Source organism: Saccopteryx leptura, chromosome 1, assembly GCF_036850995.1.
Source record: "Saccopteryx leptura isolate mSacLep1 chromosome 1, mSacLep1_pri_phased_curated, whole genome shotgun sequence".
Classification (NCBI taxonomy): domain Eukaryota; kingdom Metazoa; phylum Chordata; class Mammalia; order Chiroptera; family Emballonuridae; genus Saccopteryx; species Saccopteryx leptura.
In genome coordinates, this window is record NC_089503.1 from 353,409,335 (window position 1) to 353,428,763 (window position 19,429).

Below are 19,429 nucleotides of genomic sequence, written 5' to 3' on the forward strand. Positions count from 1 at the left end.
CTCCAAAATAATTTCTCATTACTCAGAAGGTATTACAACTCATGTTGAATTTTTACTATTTGGGGGAATTTAATAGCTTTGATTTAAAAAAAATAAGGACTGTTGAATTTGGAATTCTGCCATGTGATTATTATAATGAAATTCATCTAAATTTCCAATGTCCCTTTAGAAATAGGACCTTATATTTCAGCAGAACTGGGAGGATATTCCTAGATAAGAGTTGCTCTTTGTGTGAAGTCTCAGGGAGCAGGAACCCCTGAGTGGGGAAGAGCTGAGCCAGCAGGTGGTCTGAGGGTTGTCACTGTGGAACTGCTGACAGCAAAGTGCCTGAAGGAAGGGAGGGAGAAAGCCTGGGAGGAGCAGGATGGAAAGTCCCTTATTAGCCTGAGGTCTGGAATCCCCCTCCCTAGTGAGAATGCCAGGCACAGTAGGCGAGGAGGGGCCCCTGACGGATGAGGGAATAGGATGATAACAGCCACAGAACTGATAAACTTGGAGAGCTCAGGTCTGTAGAACCCTGGTCTCCATTATAAATCAGTACTGTTTTAAAGGCAATTTTGCAAATTAATAAAATATATGGTGAGTGAATGAGTGTTTGAATGAATTGTTTTATTACAGAAGGATCTGGATATTTGTTTCTACTTTTAACAGTTTTATTTATTAATTTTTATGCCTAAATTATAGTGAAAGCTCTGTACTATCCAAGATAATGCTTTTCTTCCTAGAATTTGAGTTTCTTAATTTTCCATGTGTGCACATGCACAATCCATGGGAAAATGTTCCCAGTACATTCCTACAGCCTACGGCCAGTTACAAGAGGGCAATGACCAGGTAGGTCTGTATTTCTATTCATTATAAATGTTTAAAAAAAGGCAAGGGAAAGTTCATCATCACTGTTCCTAGCAAAAAATATAGTGAGAAATAGAAGTCTTTGAGGCTAAAAACACTGTGGGCTAACTACAAAATGTAAAGTATAGAAGAAGGTAAAGATTAACTTTAAAGGGTAGAGTTTTGTTTGTACATTTATTCTACTTCTGTTTTAGAACAGTTTATTATATGCTTTCCGCAGAAGGAAGCAGAGACTGCTTGTGTTTCTTGCCTTTTGTGGGTTTTTGGAAGGAAGGGATAGGGGCCAAATCCTAGCACTATTGATATAGTTTGCCTGTGACCTTGGCCCCAGAGAGATAGTGGATGGAAGGATGCAGAACAGAGGCTGGACACTGGGCTCTGTGCTGACACGAACCACTCCCATTGCTAGGGTGCCAGTGCAAACATTCAGAGGCCAGTGTGGGGGAGGTGAGGTGGCCATACCGGAAAAGAGGGGTGGAACCAGAGAGCTGAGCATCATTCTCTAGTGGCTTTAGATCACCTATATGCACCTTTGCATTTTCATGACTAAAGGAGAGACCTAGTATAAATAACTCAATAAATAAAATAATGATAACTTTTACAACCTGCTGATAAGTGCCTAAAATCTCACCATTCAGGTATGGGCCGTTTAAATACTCCAGTATCCTAAAATCCTGAGAATTGGGCATATGAATAGAGGGAGGTAAGGGGAGCTTCAGTGGCTGTAATATTTTAAGCTGTTCTTAATTATGCAGAATTTAGGAAAATAACATGATAATAGAGTCAATAAAGAGGGTTCAAAACTGAATAGGGTAGCTAAGAAAATTTTTTAAACTTATTCTGAGACCAGTCTTTTTTTTTTTTTCCTTCTTAAGAAGCAGCAACTCGTAGTAGTTACTCCTCATATTGGGGTTCCGAACCAGCGACCTCAGCACTCCAGGTCAACACTCTATCCACTGCGCCACCACAGGCCAGGCTGGGGCCAGTCTTAAACTGCCTACTGCCAGAAGTAATCCTTCAAGCAGTTAAAACAAAGTAATATGCGGAAGATTTTAAAACCTGGATTATAGACATCCAGAGCTGTACTTTGGATGGATGGAAAGACTTTTAGGGAGCTTGTCTAACAGGATCTAACAGCCAGCATTCATACGGTTTTGGACTAAGTGAGTTTCTGTGAGCATTTTCAGGTTTATATAAGAAAGGGCAGAGTCTACTATGTAGGATACAATTGAATAATCTAATACTGCCACATTTATTTTTAAGTCATGGTTTTTAAAATAGAGTCACTGGTCACATTCCTCAGTTAGTGGCAAGATTTTTTTAATTTTAAGCAGATTTGTTTAGTTCTGTATTTCTAAATTAGCGACTCTCTGCCAGGACAGTAGATTTTGCAAAATCCTCATACTCTGCTCCTCCCTATTTGAATAAGAATGGCAGAGTGGAAGGAGTAAGAGGCAGTCCAGGTATGTGGGATTAGAAGAAACTGTCCTGGAATTGTGACACTTTCATCTTGGAGATTGCTGTTCCAAATGGAACTGCTACTGCTCAATGACTAGAAAACAAGCAAATAGTTTTACGTTGAGTCTCACTTAAATTGGCAAAATTGTGCAGGGCCTTGTTGGGATGAATCTGCTTTACCTTTAACATAGATTTCAGCTAGCTATGTCTTGCTAAGAAGGAAGCCTATATATACAGGCTCTGAAGTACTATACTGGTGCTTAGTAAATGCTCTTCTATTAACTCTTGTAACTAAGATCTTAAGGTCTTTTGTACTTTAATTGGAGAATTTTTTTATATTTATTTCAGAGCTCTGAGCAAAAGGCCAAATTTTCAAAGTTGTGCTAAGGTTTAATATCTCTTTCTCATGTTCACAGAATTGTTCTTTGAGATTGTTTGCTTAGGATGCAGTGCTAGTCACTTAGGTTTTTCACTTTTAATTTGAAATTACTGTTTAAAAGTGCCATGATTCCAAGGTGAGTAGGGGATCTGTCACTTTGAGAAAAATTTATGGGAGTGAAAATATTTTCTTTTTGTAAACACCTACTGCTATACAAATGTCTTCACAGGGTGTAAGTTTTGCTATTTATCTGTTTTAATTAAAGAGTACCCTGCCTGTCAATTTGTGACTAACTTAAAAAGAGTGGGTGTCTTGGTGGGAAATTCATAAGGTTGGTAGCTGTGGCTGAGTTTGGTGAACTGACTCAAGCTCTAGTCAGCAGTGGTATATGAATGCCAAGTACTAAGAATTTCTGGAATGTAGAATTGCACAGCACTGATAAAGTTTGCTTTGTTCCCCTATGTGACTTGACCCATTGAGAAAATGTGGTTCCCTAGGAAGTTTTAATAGTTCAAAGTCCTTAGTTAATAAAGAAAAAGGCCACAACATAATTCAGCTTGTTTTCACCTGCTGCCACAAAGATTAACTTTCTTAACCTTAGTGGGATAGAGTTACACTTTGCTTTGAAAAAAGTAGTTTATGGAGCTCTTCACATTTGTAAGTTTCAGTAAACATGGCACTGTTTGTGTGGATTTTGTTTTTGTTTTGGGTTTGGTATCACAAACTACTAAGACTTCTGCAACTTAAGAACCTTCTGGTAACTTCATCTAAAAACAAATCTGGGGGAAAGGCACACCCTCTTTTCTGTATCAGCTTCATCTTTCACTGGACTAGGAAGGGTTTTGAATTACTTCAGGAAAGTAGTGGCTGATAGAGCCTAACCTTCAGTTTTCCTCATTTATTTTCATAAGAGAATGGGAGTGGAATTCAAAACATTCAAATTTGGAGTTAGTGTGCGTCACTCTGTTGCAAGTGATAGGTTCTGTGTTTTTCCAGTGGGAAATTTTGATACACAAACTGATCTATGCCTGTTACAGACCTTGTTATCCCTTTCTGTTTCTCTCCTGATTGTTGCTTACTCTGTCAAAAACCAGCTGTCTATGTGAAATCTCTGGAAGCAGATTTCAGAGCAAAAGTGATATATAAAAGCAGCACGTAAGTCTTCTTTCTTTTTGTCAGAATTTATAATGTTTGAAATAAACTGTTTTGTTTTTGTTAAAAGACTACATTCACTTAAATGTAGTATTGAATGTTAAATGTGCACTTTATGTTGTTAACATGATTTCATTTTCACGTGTGGTCACTTTCACTAAAAGAAGGATTTTAATTACATAATATATGCTGGAATCACTTTAAGTAACCCTGCCTTTGCCTATTTGTTCCTTGTAGCTAACAGTAATGGATAAAAGCAATTTGCATATGTCATCTTAGTTTGTCACAAAATTTTATAGGAACTTGGAACATGAATAATAGACATTCATGAAGCTTTTTGTTTTGAATGTGAGACATTTTCTAGACTATTTCTATTTTAATGAGCCTTTATAATATACAGAATTGCTACCTGTACATCTGGGGAACACCTGCTAGGGACCCTTCTTCAGGTTCATCAGAGAGAAGGTGTAACCCTGATGACAGTGAGCGACTGTAAACATCCTCGACTGGAAGCTGTGAAGCCACAGATGGGCTTTCAGTCGGATGTTTGCAGCTGCCTACTGCCTCGGTCTTCAAGGCGACTTAGGAGCAATTATCTTGTTAACTAAAACTGAATACCTTCCTTTCTCTTGCATACATTTTTACAAAGCTTGGGTGAAAATGGTATAAATTAAATAACTTTTAAACAATTTCTGTACATTTTTAGAGGACTTCATCAGGGCAGGAGGAGAAGTGCTCTGTATGTGTATAGAACTTGCAGTATCAAAAAAAAAGGGCAAAATATTTCTGAAGGAAAAAGGAAATGAAATATAGTCTTTTTATTCTTACAAAAAGTATATTAAGGCAATATTTCACAAATCACCCTAAAACTTGTATTCTCCTGCTCTTTATATTTATCTATACTTTCAAAATAGTGTTTTTAAAGAGCCATTCACTAAAATTTCTATTAATGAAATCTAAATTATTTGAAAAGAAAAAAAATAAAGGGCAGTGTAAAGAATTAATTCACTTTATATGGATTAAACCTCTCATTACCTTATAGGTTCAGTCTTTAAGTAATAAAGTAGTTTTCAATAAAATAGTTTTCAATTTAAACTAATATTTACTAAGTCTTACTTATAATATCTATTTGTTCTTGTTTTAGCTGTTGAGAATAGTATTTTAGGCATTTGTGGACACAGTCTCCATCCAATCGAACTGTTAACTTTGCTTTATGTAATAGGACATAGCTCTTTAAAATAATATATGCATCAGATGCTATCCTAAATATATGGAAGGCAACTTAAGATTTTTGAAAGATCCCTGTTGTCGATCTCTGTGAAAGACCTAATTCTGACTTGTCTTTTTTTTTTTTTTGTAAATCTGTATTTGTCTTACAGCACATTTGTTTTTTTTGTTTTTTTTTTTTGTTTTTTTTTTTCATTTTTTGAAGCTGGAAACGGGGAGAGACAGTCAGACAGACTCCCGCATGCGCCCAACCGGGATCCACCCAGCACGCCCACCATGGGGCGACGCTCTGCCCACCAGGGGGCGATGCTCTGCCCCTCCGGGGCGTCGCCATATTGCGACCAGAGCCACTCTAGCGCCTGGGGCAGAGGCCACAGAGCCATCCCCAGCACCCGGGCCATCTTTGCTCCAATGGAGCCTTGGCTGCGGGAGGGGAAGAGAGAGACAGAGAGGAAAGTGCGGCGGAGGGGTGGAGAAGCAAATGGGCGCTTCTCCTGTGTGCCCTGGCCGGGAATTGAACCCGGATCCTCCGCACGCTAGGCCGACGCTCTACCGCTGAGCCAACCGGCCAGGGCAGCACATTTGTTTAATACGAGACAGTTTAAAAGGGGATGAAGATGGCCTCCTTTGTCCTCTACCGCATGGTATCTTCTAAACATGCAGTATTGTCATTAATGTGGGAGGTATAGTTTCTGTTTCCCCTTTAATACCTACTGATAATGTTGATAAGAGGGGTATATTGAAACAGTGTGACTTTACCACTATTTAAAATTTGACCAAACTACAGTTGAACATTCTTCTTAGCTGAGATGGAGAGAGATGCATACAGAAATGCCTTAAATTTCCTCATACATGAAGCCATCAAGTGAAAAGAACTCTTTCATGCTGGACCATGAGAGGTTAGTAGACCACCACTGAAACAGAGTGGGGAGGAGAAGGGCTTTCTGTCTGCTAGGCCCTGGGGTCTGGAATTGAGAATATGGCCTGTTTTTTTAATAGGTAAACTTAAAACACATAGAGCAAATAGTTCAGCTGTGTCTCAGGGTAAATGACTATAAGTTTGGAGAAATGGATAAACTTTTCCTAGTTCTTTGACCTTCACTTTCTTTACATTCTTTACCTGTTTTATTTCACGTGCTCCCCCTTGCTTCACTGACCTCTAAATTTTCCATTTCCCACTTCTATTTTTTCATTTCCTTCATTTAAGTAATTGCTTATTAAAATATTTTAATTTGTAAATTATTCTTAAACCAACTAACAGAAATCTCCAGAAAATATTTTGGTGATTTTGAAATTAATACCTATTATTTACTATGCCCTGGGCCCTATAGTTCTATAGTAACAATCTAAAAAGCTATTTTAAAATAACATCAAATTTATGCTCTTTATATTTGAAAAAAGATGTGAACGCAATTTTTATTTCACAAAAATATCCAACTTTTAAGTGTACAGTATTACAATTCTATAACTACATAGACAAAAGTTATTGTGCACTTAAGTAAGATAAATGAATAAATTAGAAACCATTGCTAATTGCTTTCATGTGGTTTTTCTTCTTTACATAATTTTGAAATTTTCTGTTGATATCAACATGATAAAATATATATGTTCTAGAACATAAAATTCTTGAAATGGACTGTAGTAGGTCAGTTACTAAGAATAAACAGTCACAAATGGTGGCTAGATTAATGTATCCTGAATGGTGCTGTAAAGTTTGTAACGTTAAATAAAAAATAGCAGTACACTGAGTAATTATCATAACTATCATATGTTTAGTTTTTATTTGTGATTTACCAAAATAAAAATAGACATATTCTTGAAAGGGAGATTTTTAAAGGAAGTGCGAGAGTTTCTAAAAGTGGCAGTGGTGACTCATTTAAATGATACTTATTTCCTGACCTTAAAACTCTGATTTGAACCTGCTCTCCATTCTGTAGTGATGCCATCTATAAATAGTACACATGTGTGAAACCTCTCCTCTAGTAAAGAATACCTAAAACCAGGGTGAGGGCTGTGGAGGCAAAGGGTACTGCATCGAGGCCTGAATGGGAATTAGGAGGATATACCTGTGAAACCTGACTCTGCCAGATTGCTCTCCGAATTGCCTTGTTTTACTAAAATTGTAACTAGGTATCACCATTGTGGGGTGAAAACAAATCTTTCTTGAGTAATGTCAGTTTGGCTTAAAAATAATAATGCAAAGATACCAGTTGTTTTCCGTATCAGAAAAGTAACCAAAGGTTATTGATTTCTCTTAATTTTTGAAGTGACTTACTGAAATCTTACTTTGTGAACCATCTTATCAGTTTCACTAAATGATGGAGAAGACTTTCTTTGTATTGTACTATATATCATATATAGTATTCTAAATAGATGTGGAAAATATGTTTAATAGTGTGTACTATAGCTCAGGGGTCCCAAACTTTTTACACAGGGGGCCAGTTCACTGTCCCTCAGACCATTGGAGGGCCAGACTATAAAAAAAACTATGAACAAATCCCTATGCACACTGCACATATCTTATTTTAAAATTAAAAAAAAAAAAAAAAAAAAAAAAACGGGAACAAATACAATATTTAAAATAAAAAACAAGTAAATTTAAATCAACAAACTGACCAGTATTTCAAGGGGAACTATGCTCCTCTCACTGACCACCAATGAAAGAGGTGCCCCTTCCGGAAGTGCAGCGGGGGAGGGGGGGGCCGGATAAATGGCCGCAGGGGGCCGCATGCGGCCCGCGGCCGTAGTTTGGGGACCCCTGCTATAGCTGTTTGTGTGCACGACCTAAGCTATTAAATCATTTCAGAGATTGGGTTTTTATGATTATTTTTCCCCTTTATTTTTACTCCCCTCAATGGCAAAAAGCCAGTAAATAAAATGGGGAGAGAAACAGTCATCCTGTGAATGTACTTATTATTAGAAAAAATAGTCAATGAATTAAATATTCTTTAATAGTAATAGGCTTCTTCAGTTATGCACAAGAAGTGTATCTGACTAATTAAAACACACTTCTAAGTCGTCAATATGAATGTGGTGAGCAAGTTAATGGCCAAGTGATACTTAATCTTCCTTTTCTAATTTGTATATCTAATTATTATATAAAGTTAATGATCCAGTGCTTTAAGAGTAGAGTCTTTTAATGCAAATTAAAACAAAGTAAATTGGAAATTTATTCAGCACACTCACTGTGAACTTACTTTCCCCAAAGGACTCAATGCCCCACATGTTAAAGAAATTAATGAATAAACTCCTTTGGTACCTTTAACAACTCTGAATAAAATCAGAATCTCTCTACAGTTAATTCAAAAATGACACTGAGATCTCAGGATATGAGATGCCTTACTGTAAAGTTGGGCTTACTGAATTTTGGACTTGGTCTTTTTAGATAAGGAATTATACTCTTGAACAAATGCTTATACCCATGAAGGAAAATGTATGTAAAAGCTGAAGAAATGCACGCAAGTAAATATGTAGATAAATGTCTCAATGTCATAAAAGAGTAGCACAGTCAAGATTCCCACAATAGAAATACGTTTATTTATAAGATGTGTGATGCTAATGAATAGAAAATTGATGCCCTGTTTAAATTGAGATAAATTGTAAATTCAGATATTCAACTTGGCGTATTCATGTTTTGCACGTAATAGGTCTGAGTGCATATTAAGAAAGTAATTTTGCTAAATTTCTTATTCTTTAATTATTGTGTTAGATTAAAATTATCTTTGGAATTATAATCTTTTAACTGTGTACTGTCCATCTGGAAAATTTAATTTTGAAGTATTCTTTTTCATATACTTTCAGTGGCTTATTAGCCATATCAGATATATAGTTGTCTTTTTCCAGTTCTCATTCCCAGTAAATCTGTATTTTACTTAAAATAAGTTTTGACAGTCAGATATTGTTCACAGGAAGAATAATGTTCAGCTGTATTTTGAGCCAATCATCTAACCTTTCTATATTTTAGCTTTAGTTTCTGGGCTGATTTTATTGATTTCTTGTAACTTGTTCCTAAACCTTTAAGTAATTAAAAATAATTTTGAGTTAGAAATTATAAAAATTTTAAAGCTATATTTAATAGCATAAATTCAATTACAATTTAGTAAAATATAATATGTTTTTTTTGTGTAGAAAAAAGTCTGTTCAGGTTGTTGGTACATTCAGTTCTTATTGAATATGTGTAAAATGCTACTCGCTAATCAAAGCCAATTTTAATTCCACTTCTCACCTGAGATAACACTGGGACTAGCAGGGAGAAGTTAGGGTTATGATTAAGGCTGGAAAATGAGTCCCCAGGGTCTGGTGAGTAGTGCCATGCCCGGAATCTGGCCTTGGTAGCTCCCTTTTTATGAAGGGCATAGAAGAGTCCTGGGAGTGACTAGCACCTAGAACTGCCCATTGTTTTTAGCTTAGAAAAGAATGGGAGAATGCCAGTGAGGGCAGAAGGATTCTTTTTTATTAAGAATGATTATATCTTAGATAAAGATATTAAGAGCTACAGTACGAAAATGCTGTACTGCCACACTTTTGGAGCGTCTTCTAAAGGGGGTCTTCGTGATTTGCTCATGGCCATCTTCTGCTCTCATCCACTTTCTAAACTCCAGCCACACTAACTTTCACTTCTTCAAACAACATTACTCTTCCTTTGGATCCCAAAGCCTTTGTCTTAGCTCCTCCCTCTGTATAAATTGAATACTCCTTATTTTGCCCACCTCTACTTCCAAATACATACAGCCACTCACACATTCTTTAGGTCTCATAGTTAATGCCATTTATCATGGGAAGTCTTCCCTTACTCTCTTTTCTTCATGATATGAACCTCTTCTTTGTCCTGAGATAAGAGTATGAGAAGCAGTCCATCATGTGAAATTCTGACGGTGGGGGAAGCATTTCAGGCAGAGGAAACAGCAAATGTAGATAAGCAGAAGTTGGATCTGGCAAAAATTATGAAGTATTCTGGTTCAGTATGAGCAAGACAGGGTCAGGCAGTATAGGTACCCGTAGATCAGAGTGACAAGTTTGAATTTTACTGACAGGTGTTGGATTAGTGCTTATCATAAAATGTTCTTTGAATTTTGAATTTAATTAAATTATAGGACCTCAATCATATTGACTAACCCATCAGAATGTAAGTTTTTTTTTAAAAAAAAAGATATATAATGGTCATTTCAATAATATATTGAATGCCTACTTGTTAAAGAATAGTGAATGTTAGAGGCTCAAGTTGAACAAGACTTAGTCCCTGTGGTTGATAATAAGAGTAGAATGAGATAATGGCATGTGGACCCAGAATTACCTGAATCCTACCTGAGAGCAGCACCCATTCCTGAAAAGGTCTCACAGGAAATGCATGCTAAGAAAAGAAAAAGCAAACAGAATAACATTACTAAGTAGACCATTCTCTTCAAGCCTAATATAGAATGCCAATGACCAGGCTGAACTAAGGAATCACTTATTTCATCTCCCTTCAACCTAGAGCCCCATATTGGGCAGTTCTGTTTATGAGAGATCTTAAACAAGAAAGAGTACATGGGAATGAATGTACCTTATTGCTTACTCTTGGGAGGAAGAATATACACAAGAAACTTTGTCCAAATGGGTAAAAACTGTGCCCATGTCCTTGAGCTGAGCCCAATGGCCAAGAAATGTCAGCAAACCAGCCCCACCAAATAACAACACTCCTCCCCTTTGTGTATACACTGTATATCTGGGGTGGGGGCAGGAGATTGGGGAGGAAGAAGAAAAAGGGAAGGATAGGGTGCTAATGCCCCTGAGATTCCAATACTTGCCCTCAAATAATCTTTTTATTTAGGTGGAGTTGATAGAAATACATGTAAAATAAGTGATAATAGAGCATGATGTTCTAAATAGTGATTGTATAAATAAAATACTGGCCAACAGTTATTGAGTATGTGCCAGGCACTGATTCAGATGTTTTTAATTAACTCACACTTTAATCCTCACAATAGCCTTGTGAGTGTACTGTCGTAATCTTACAGATGAAGACAGTGTGGCACAGCAAGGCTAAGGGATTTGTGCAGGACCACTAAGTGGAAAGGAACCTAAAGCAGGGGTCCCCGAACTACGACCCGCGGGCCACATGTGGCCCCCTGATGCATCCTGTGCTCCTAGAGTCCTGTATGTGTCGGCGTCGCTCACGTACAGTACTACTTCCGGTGACCCAGGACGTACGCGTCACGGCTCCGGAAGCGCGTCATATCACTTGTTCCGGCTAGCAGTGACAAATATGGAACCGGACATTGACCATCTCATTAGCCAAAAGCAGTCCCATAGTTCCCATTGAAATACTGGTCAGTTTGTTGATTTAAATTTATTTGTTCTTTATTTTAAATATTGTATTTGTTCCCGTTTTATTTTTTACTTTAAAATAAGATATGTGCAGAGTCTATAGGGATTTGTTCATAGTTTTTTTATAGTCCGGCCCTCCAACGGTCTGAGGGACAGTGAACTGGCCCCCTGTGTAAAAAGTTTGGGGACCCCTGACCTAAAGTAAAGAGTGAAAAAGTGCTGTGGAGCACATAAGAAGAGCCAGATTAAGCTGGATGAATAGTGAAAGGTAGTTGAGTTATCCTTTCCTCAAGTTGAGCATCTGAAGGAGTACTGGGTGTGTTGGGAGAGTGCATGCCTGAAGAGGTGCCTGGTCTGGCTGCCTGACTGGCCCTCGCAGGTGACGGAAGCTGGAAGCCATGCAGTCAGGAACTACGCGGGAATCTTGTGGAGGTTCTGAATATGCGGTATCTCTTTCAGCGTATGGCATGCTACACTTTTAAATAGTGTTGAATTATAGGATAAAATTATGCAGAAATGTTTTATTTCCCTTGAAAGCTAGAAAACAAGGGACAGCTCTGGCTGCATCTGTAAATAGGCTGCTGTTTTTCTTTTTTTCTTTTCTTTTTTTTTTTTTTTTTTGTAGTTGTATAGAATCATTCATGCCAGCATAGTTAATGAGCTTCCGCAGCTGTTAAATGAAATTATATATTCTGTTCAACTAGGGCCTTCTAATGCTGCCATTGTCTCCTGGCCATCTTGGCGTCTTCTGTAGCATCGGGACACTTCCAGATCACAATGGCCCGGGTTGTTCTCAGTCCAGGAGCATCTTGCTGTCGGGGTCAGACAGGCCTTCAGAAGGAGAGGCTGTTCTGTCAAAGGTAGCCATGATAGAATGTTATTTTCCCACATCACAGCTGCTCTCTTCAGCAAGGACTATGTGGAATACTAGAGGGAAACTATTCACAATTTTCTTAAAAAGGTTTTTTTAAGCAAAGTTATTATCTGTCAAATTATACATAGACACTTTCAGTCTTCTAAGCAGGGCACTTAACTTAACCAACTCCATATTCAGCTGTGGCTGCAGGAATTGACTCTGACTTGATTCTTTTCTTCCTTCCACGATGTTCTTTGTTTCACACGTGTCAGAATTGGACATTCATGGCTTTTAGTATAAGTTTGAAGATTTTCAATCTCCCAGTATAAATTCAGACTTTCACCTCTAGTCTTCCTCACTGTTTCTCTGAAATGATCACTTGCCTCTTGTGCATGCCAAAAATTACCAACTCCCCGTGTGCCACCAGGAAGGCACTCCTTCTGTTGCTACCAGGACCCACGTGGGTTCTCTGATTGGCAACTGCCGACCTCTTCTGGGCTGGGTTCAATGGAGTCTGCTGCCTGCTCTGGTGGTGGGACTGGTGACAGTAAGGTACTTTTTGGTAAAAAGGAAGTAACTCCAGATTGGGACCAACTACACAAGTCTCTTATTGCACAGAAGTTAAGAAACTGGACTGCTTCTTAAATGCTCCTCTTTCAAAACACCTAATTCTCTGTCCTCCTCTATTGAAAAAAATATTTAGATCTTTTCACAAACATTTCTACCATATATACTGCTCACAAAAATTAGGGGATATTTCAAAATGAGTATGAAGCTATACAATATCCCCTAATTTTTGTGAACAGTGTACTTACTGTTTACTGTAGGAAAATAATATTTGATAGTCAGTGTCTATCTGCTAAATGAAAAACCAGTTCTGTGGCTTTTGGGTTATTACCATAAATAGCTAATAAAGAGTTAAACCAGAAGTATTAATTTAACCAGTTAAATGATATTCAAGAGTCAAACATGAAAGAACCAGTGAATAAGCACAGAAAAAGATATTTGTGTGTCGTATGCAGACATATGTGCTGGTACATATTCTTATATTTTCCATGTCTTTGCAGTCCCAGCTCCCATATGGACCTTTCGTAGGAGGCCAGGTGTTTTGCTTTTTCTAAATTTGAGCTGTTTGCATAGTAGGTGTTAATTAATTGTGTTATTCTGATTATTAGTTGCATCTATTTGCATTTAATACTATAGCAACATAAACATGTTCTCCTAATCGCTTCACCTCTGTATCTCAACTTTCGAAGAGGAGGGTAATTTCAAAGAAAAGCGGTGAGGAAGATATCCTTGAAGAGTAAAGCATGGCTTCACAAAAAGAGAAAACCATGAGAGCTTCCCATGTCTTGTTCTCTATTTATATTACTAAGGAAATGTTAAAAATACAGTCTGGAGACTATTTTCTATCCTATAACTAGAGCACAACTATCTGCTGACACACAGACCATTTAGGAAATATTGCTGAATAACACATTTTCAAATAATCTGATGTCATCTCAGCCAAATTAATCTCTAAACTAACAAGAGCCCTTTCTGGGCTTCCTGAGATCTGTTATAAATGGTAGATATTCAAGGATTGCTGCAGTGATAGTATTTATGCAGCTTGGCTAGAAAACAGTCGTTCTCGTAACATGGTGGGTGTTTTAAGATGAAGACTGGCCCTGGCATTGTGCAGCACAGGAGGGACATTGGCCTGCTGACTAAACAAATATGATTGCCAGAGTGAATTATTAAATTCCAACTGGCCTCACTTGCTAGAGAATTTCACTCCTTTTTCTCCCACACAGCTTCCTACTTTTTATTAGATGAACAGTTTTCAGGTCTTGCAAATAATTGCTGTATTTTGTTAGTTTCCCACTGTTTATATTTTAAAACTAGCACTTGGTGAGTCCCGTTCAAGCAGAACAAATAAATATGTGTGTGCATCTGTGCAAATATTTGTCTAAAATTACATTATTAAAAGTTCCAGTGAACTTTCGGGCTGATCACTGTGGCTTGTACACTTCAGAGAGAATCACATCATCAGGCTACTGTTACTTTACTAAACATGGGTGACTTCACTCCAGCATTTCCTTTAGAGGACTATTTGGGAGACTCCCTTCCAATAGAGGAAGTGGGTTGATGAGGGCCAGTGTTCTCATTCCAGATCCTTCACATCTTTGAAAAGCTGCATCCTTTGTAGAAAATAGAGCTGTATGTGTGCCAGAGTGGAACCCTGATGCTCATCAGGGGTGGGGGAGGAGGTCACATAGTCCTTGTCTGTTTCAGCAGCAGTTCGCCCATTTGGCAGGAGTCTGAGAGGAAATATTTAACAATGGGATTTTATAAAATTCAATGTAGTAAAGAATGTTTTTATATTTGAATAGGTCTAAGGAAGTTTTCTTTCCCTCCCCCCTGATAAGTGGAGGGTATATAAGGGTAATGGTATCTGTGGATTTGTTGGAAGGATTTGACTCTTTTATTGGACTTTGTGGAATAATTATTTTTCCATTTTACCATTTTCATGACAGGTAATCCTCAGAAGAAAAAGCGGTAGTCTCTTAACTTCATACTAATCTTAAATATTTTCCTCAAGGGGAATTAGTGAGGAAGTAACAGTCTCTCAGGAAGGTTTAAAGCTGTGATTTTATTCAACAACCAGAGCTCTTTTACTGTTTCCAGCCATGCCAGAAACTATGAAGTTATTTTCCTTCACACTCTCAACGTAAGACCTGGTATTTTTGGAAGCCTAAAACACAAATAGCTTTATGTTAAAAATAAAAATGGCACAAAGCAGAGGAAAAGATGCTCTTGTCATCATCCCCTTGTTACTTCACCACGTGAGGGCTCCAGGGGAGCTGCCAGAAACACGGGTTTCCTGGGCCGTGCGCGCCTGTCAGATGGGGTCAGGTGGTTTGTTAGCAGTGATAGTGGGAGGTTGGAGGCTCTCTGCCGAGGACAGAGAGTCTCTTCCTCTAAGCCTGCTAGGTTTCTAGGTCTAGGACACAAATGGCTGCAGTCTTCATTAGCCAGTGACCCATGCCACCATAACACATGGCAGTAGTTACCCAAAAGTGTTTCATTATCTGCTAAGAAAAAGAAGGGGAAAATAACACCACCAATGTACTGTTTAATTTGTAATTCAGTCTATTTACTTTGTTAATTTCTAGTCTTAAATAAATAACTTTAAGAAGATTTACTTCCTATAGGATCATCATAACACCATAAACTCTTCCTCTTGTCAGGGGCATTAAGTACTTGGTCCACATCTCTGTCAAATGGTGACACCACCAAATGATCACGCAGACAGTGTTTGGATAGCTCCCAAGTCAGGAACCTCATTACTAGCATCATATTTTGCATATATAAAATTAACTCACTTATTGGATAGATGCTTATTGAGCCCTTTCCATACAGAAATATGGCAAAGAACAACGCAGCCTCTTATTTCAAGGTGTTAACAATTTTTTAAATTGGATTTATTGGAGTTAGTAATTTAGAAAAAAATAAGGATTGCATGAGAGAATACATGGTAGCGCTGTAAGTTTTAGGAGGAAGGGGCATACAGAGAAGCTCTATTTAACTTCGTGTGAGAATCAGGAAACATTTCAAAAATTTTTTGAATGTACTGAAGGACAAGCAGCCCCTGGACAAGTGGGTCAGAGGAGATATATCTATCAGAGCGAGGAAGAGCATGTGCAGGACAGAGGTGTGGGGAGCAGAGCCTGCCCAGGGGCAGGGGTGGTGGACCATGCTGCCTGAGTCAGTGCGAGAGGGGAACTGCAGACAGAGTCATGGAACGTGACCATGACATTAAAGGGGTGGGGGAAGATGCCTGGAAAGGATCCAGAAGTGATGGAGGAAAATGAGCTTAGAGGTATGAAGCTAATAGAGTTCAAGGAGGGAGAAGTCCACAATATCACCAGCTTCAAAGAGATGAAAGACTTGGTCTTTAACAGAAGGAGAGGCACCTTTCCTGTGAAGAAGGGGCGAGTGGACATTCGGGCAGATTTTAGCTGAGATGCAGTAGTGTGGGGTCAGAATGTACTTTATGAAATAGGAAGCAAAGTAGGTAGGTCTCGCCAGATAGGGATGTAAATAAGGAAAAGGTGGAGGTTTGGAAAAGCTGCCCTGAATATAGAAAGGAAAGTTGACTGTGGAAGCTATTCTGTGCTTTTCTGAGGGCCAGCTGAGATTAGAGGCCATAAATTTGGAGAGGCATGTATCCACTTGTTGGTGTGACTTTTTCCAGTCTTAAATTAAAAATCCAGAGATAGGCACAAAGGGAGAATGTGGACTGTGGTGCGCTGGACACACACACACACACACACCCGGAGGGAAATGTGCCATTGTTTTGGTGGGCCATGCACCATCACTGTAATGAGTAATGTGATGTCTGCAGCTTACAGGTATATTCGTAAATTATACATTTGACTTATCTAGAAGTTGATGTTTTTTCCCCTCTCCTATCAGGACTCCACTGTGGCTGTGCCATGACCTCAGTGTACTAATAACCCGCAGATCTGGCGTGGCTCAGTGGAAAGTTTGAAGTGGAATACACCATTTCTCACACTTCTCACACATATTTCCCCCTTTTCTCAAGCATTATGTGTCGAACTATATACTTTAGTCAGTGCTTGACTGTGTATAGTTTATCTGATTTATTTGACCCCATTCAGGAATGAGCTGATGATCCTCATAACTTAATTTTTCAAATAAGTGAACTATATCCCATTTAAAACTTAAACAACTAAACAAAATAGACATTTTCTATTACTTGGTCTCTGTAGAGTAATGGCCTTATCTACAGCAGGTTCTTGATGACTTTGGGCCATGGTTATAAACATCAACTAATGGATTATGCATTTGAGTGCATTCAAGCCTCAGATTATTTTCAGTTTAGGTTTTGGGTATTTGGGAGTTTTGAGGGGTCATTTCCTTTATAGTTAGGCTGTCAAATTACATATCTGACATTGTTTTCTGATTATTAATCTTCCTCTGACTAGAATGTGCCTTAAAAGCAGAGATTTTATGCCTGATACTCTCCCACACAGCACCTAGAACAATGCAAATAGAAGATCTGTAAATACTTGATTAATTTCTAAAGATAGCACAATTCTTTTAAAGTTGGCTAAAATCACATTATCCGTTTTTAGCAGTCACCAGTTATTCGGGTTGGGCTTAATGGCAGTTAAAACTCTCTTTTTCACACGAATTGCTCTTTTGCCCCAGTTGGTACTTGTTCAGCCCATTATCAGAATTTAAATAGATACTTACATTTATCCTGAAGACTTCACAAGAGCTACAGTTAATTCACCGTTTCCTCCATGAGAATTTTTTTTTTTTCCTAACAAGTTTTCTTTTTAAATTTTTAGTGATTGACTTTAGAGAGAGAAGGGGAGAGAAAGAAACATCACCGGCTGTTCTACCTAATTCATGCATTCTTTGCATGTGCCCTGACGGTATCAGACCCATAACCTTGGCATATCAGATGACTAACCAACTGAGCTACGCGTCCAGGACCAGAAATTTCTTTAAAATGCTACGTAATTCTTCAGTTAGATTCAGCCCATTGTGCTAATCTGTCAAAGCCCTTTTGGATCCTAATTTAGTTACCAAACATAATTACTAACTTCTTGACTTTTGTGTCAGATTGAGAAAGGCTTTATTCTCTAGTTTAATTTAAGATGTTGTTAAAGATTAAAATAAAATCATTGCATAGGAATGTCTAAGCAAAGACAGAGCCATGATGCCTGGCTCTCAACGCTCTCCTCCAAGTTGATATCTATCTAATTATCAGGCTTTTTTTTGGGGGGGGGGGGCACAATTTTTCATTAGTTGTAAATCTTCCTAATTGTATTGGGATCCAGACTAAATTTCTGCACAAGGACATCTTGAGAGACGTGGTCAAATCTACTTTGCCTAACACATTTTTTTTGTCTGCCTGTCCATAATCCTATCAAAAGGGAGTAAATAAACACCAACAATCATACTGTATAAACATGGTTTCCTGCCTGCTTTCTCTCCAAGATATTTCTCAGGAAAGATAAAAGATCATTGAGGATCTAAGACAGAATTTCAGAAGTCAGTCTATTCATTTATTAAGTGTTTTGTAAACAGTTACACTGAATTGGACCCTGTGCTAAGAGTTTAGACTATAGCTGTGAACAAGCCAGCCTCATCCCTGCCCTCCCTAGAAGTGTCTGTTATTGCCTGGCTGCTGTTACAGAGGCTGAAGTTTGGGGCTAGAATGTAAAGCAGCTGTTGTGATAGACCATAGTGGGTTGAAGTAATGTGCAGAAGTAGAAGCTTTTCAAGTTACTAAGATTGTAACATAAAAATATGGTGTCAAGGTCTAGATAGATTGGGAAACTGGTTGAACTGTGTAACAAATAAACCCTAAGAAGCTGATATTTGGCACAGTTGTTTTCTAAAACATTTGGTATTAATAGACTTTGCACTCCAGTAATTCAAGTGCATATTAGTAATAGCTTTCACACACCCTAGTTAACATGCTATAAAATTGGCAGTGTCATCTGAAGTAACTGTCTTTGAACTTAAAACTGCCATATAAAATTTTTGATTCTTTTGCCATGGGAAAAATGAAAGATCTAGAAGAACAATGAATCAATTTTTACTACATTACCCAAGTCTGATGTTCTTTGGAGCGTTTTTCGGAGAATAGCCTATATAACACCCATCTTTTCCACTGTTTCTATGGAGGACTCATACTAATCACTTTCTGAAAGTCCTTTGTTTAGGTGTGTGCTACACCTGGGCTGACTCTTAACCAAACTTCCAGGTTAATTATACCCCATGCACAAATCTCAAAAGGACCATATATAATTAGCCCAGGACCCCTACTTAATCCTGACTTGGTTCCTTTTTCCCTTTTCCACTGAAGGTTATTTCTGAGTCTAAAGTTCAGTAGCCTCCCTAGAAAAGACTGCGGAAAAGCAGTACCCATGCTTCCTTTGGAGCTCTCTCCCTGCGGGAGCTAACTTGTAGGTGTCTTCCACTGTCTGAGGATCCAGTACGCCAGAGTGTTGGCTAGCAAACCCAGAACTACATCCAGGACCTCTCCAGCCGACCAAAGGAAAACAGTGTTTTCTTTTCTCACCATTGCTGTCCCCTTTATATATTTGCCTGCTAGTCTCTTTACTTCCTAGGCTTCTTTCAAATCCCTGTTTATATAGTAGCTTCCTGTATAAATGTGT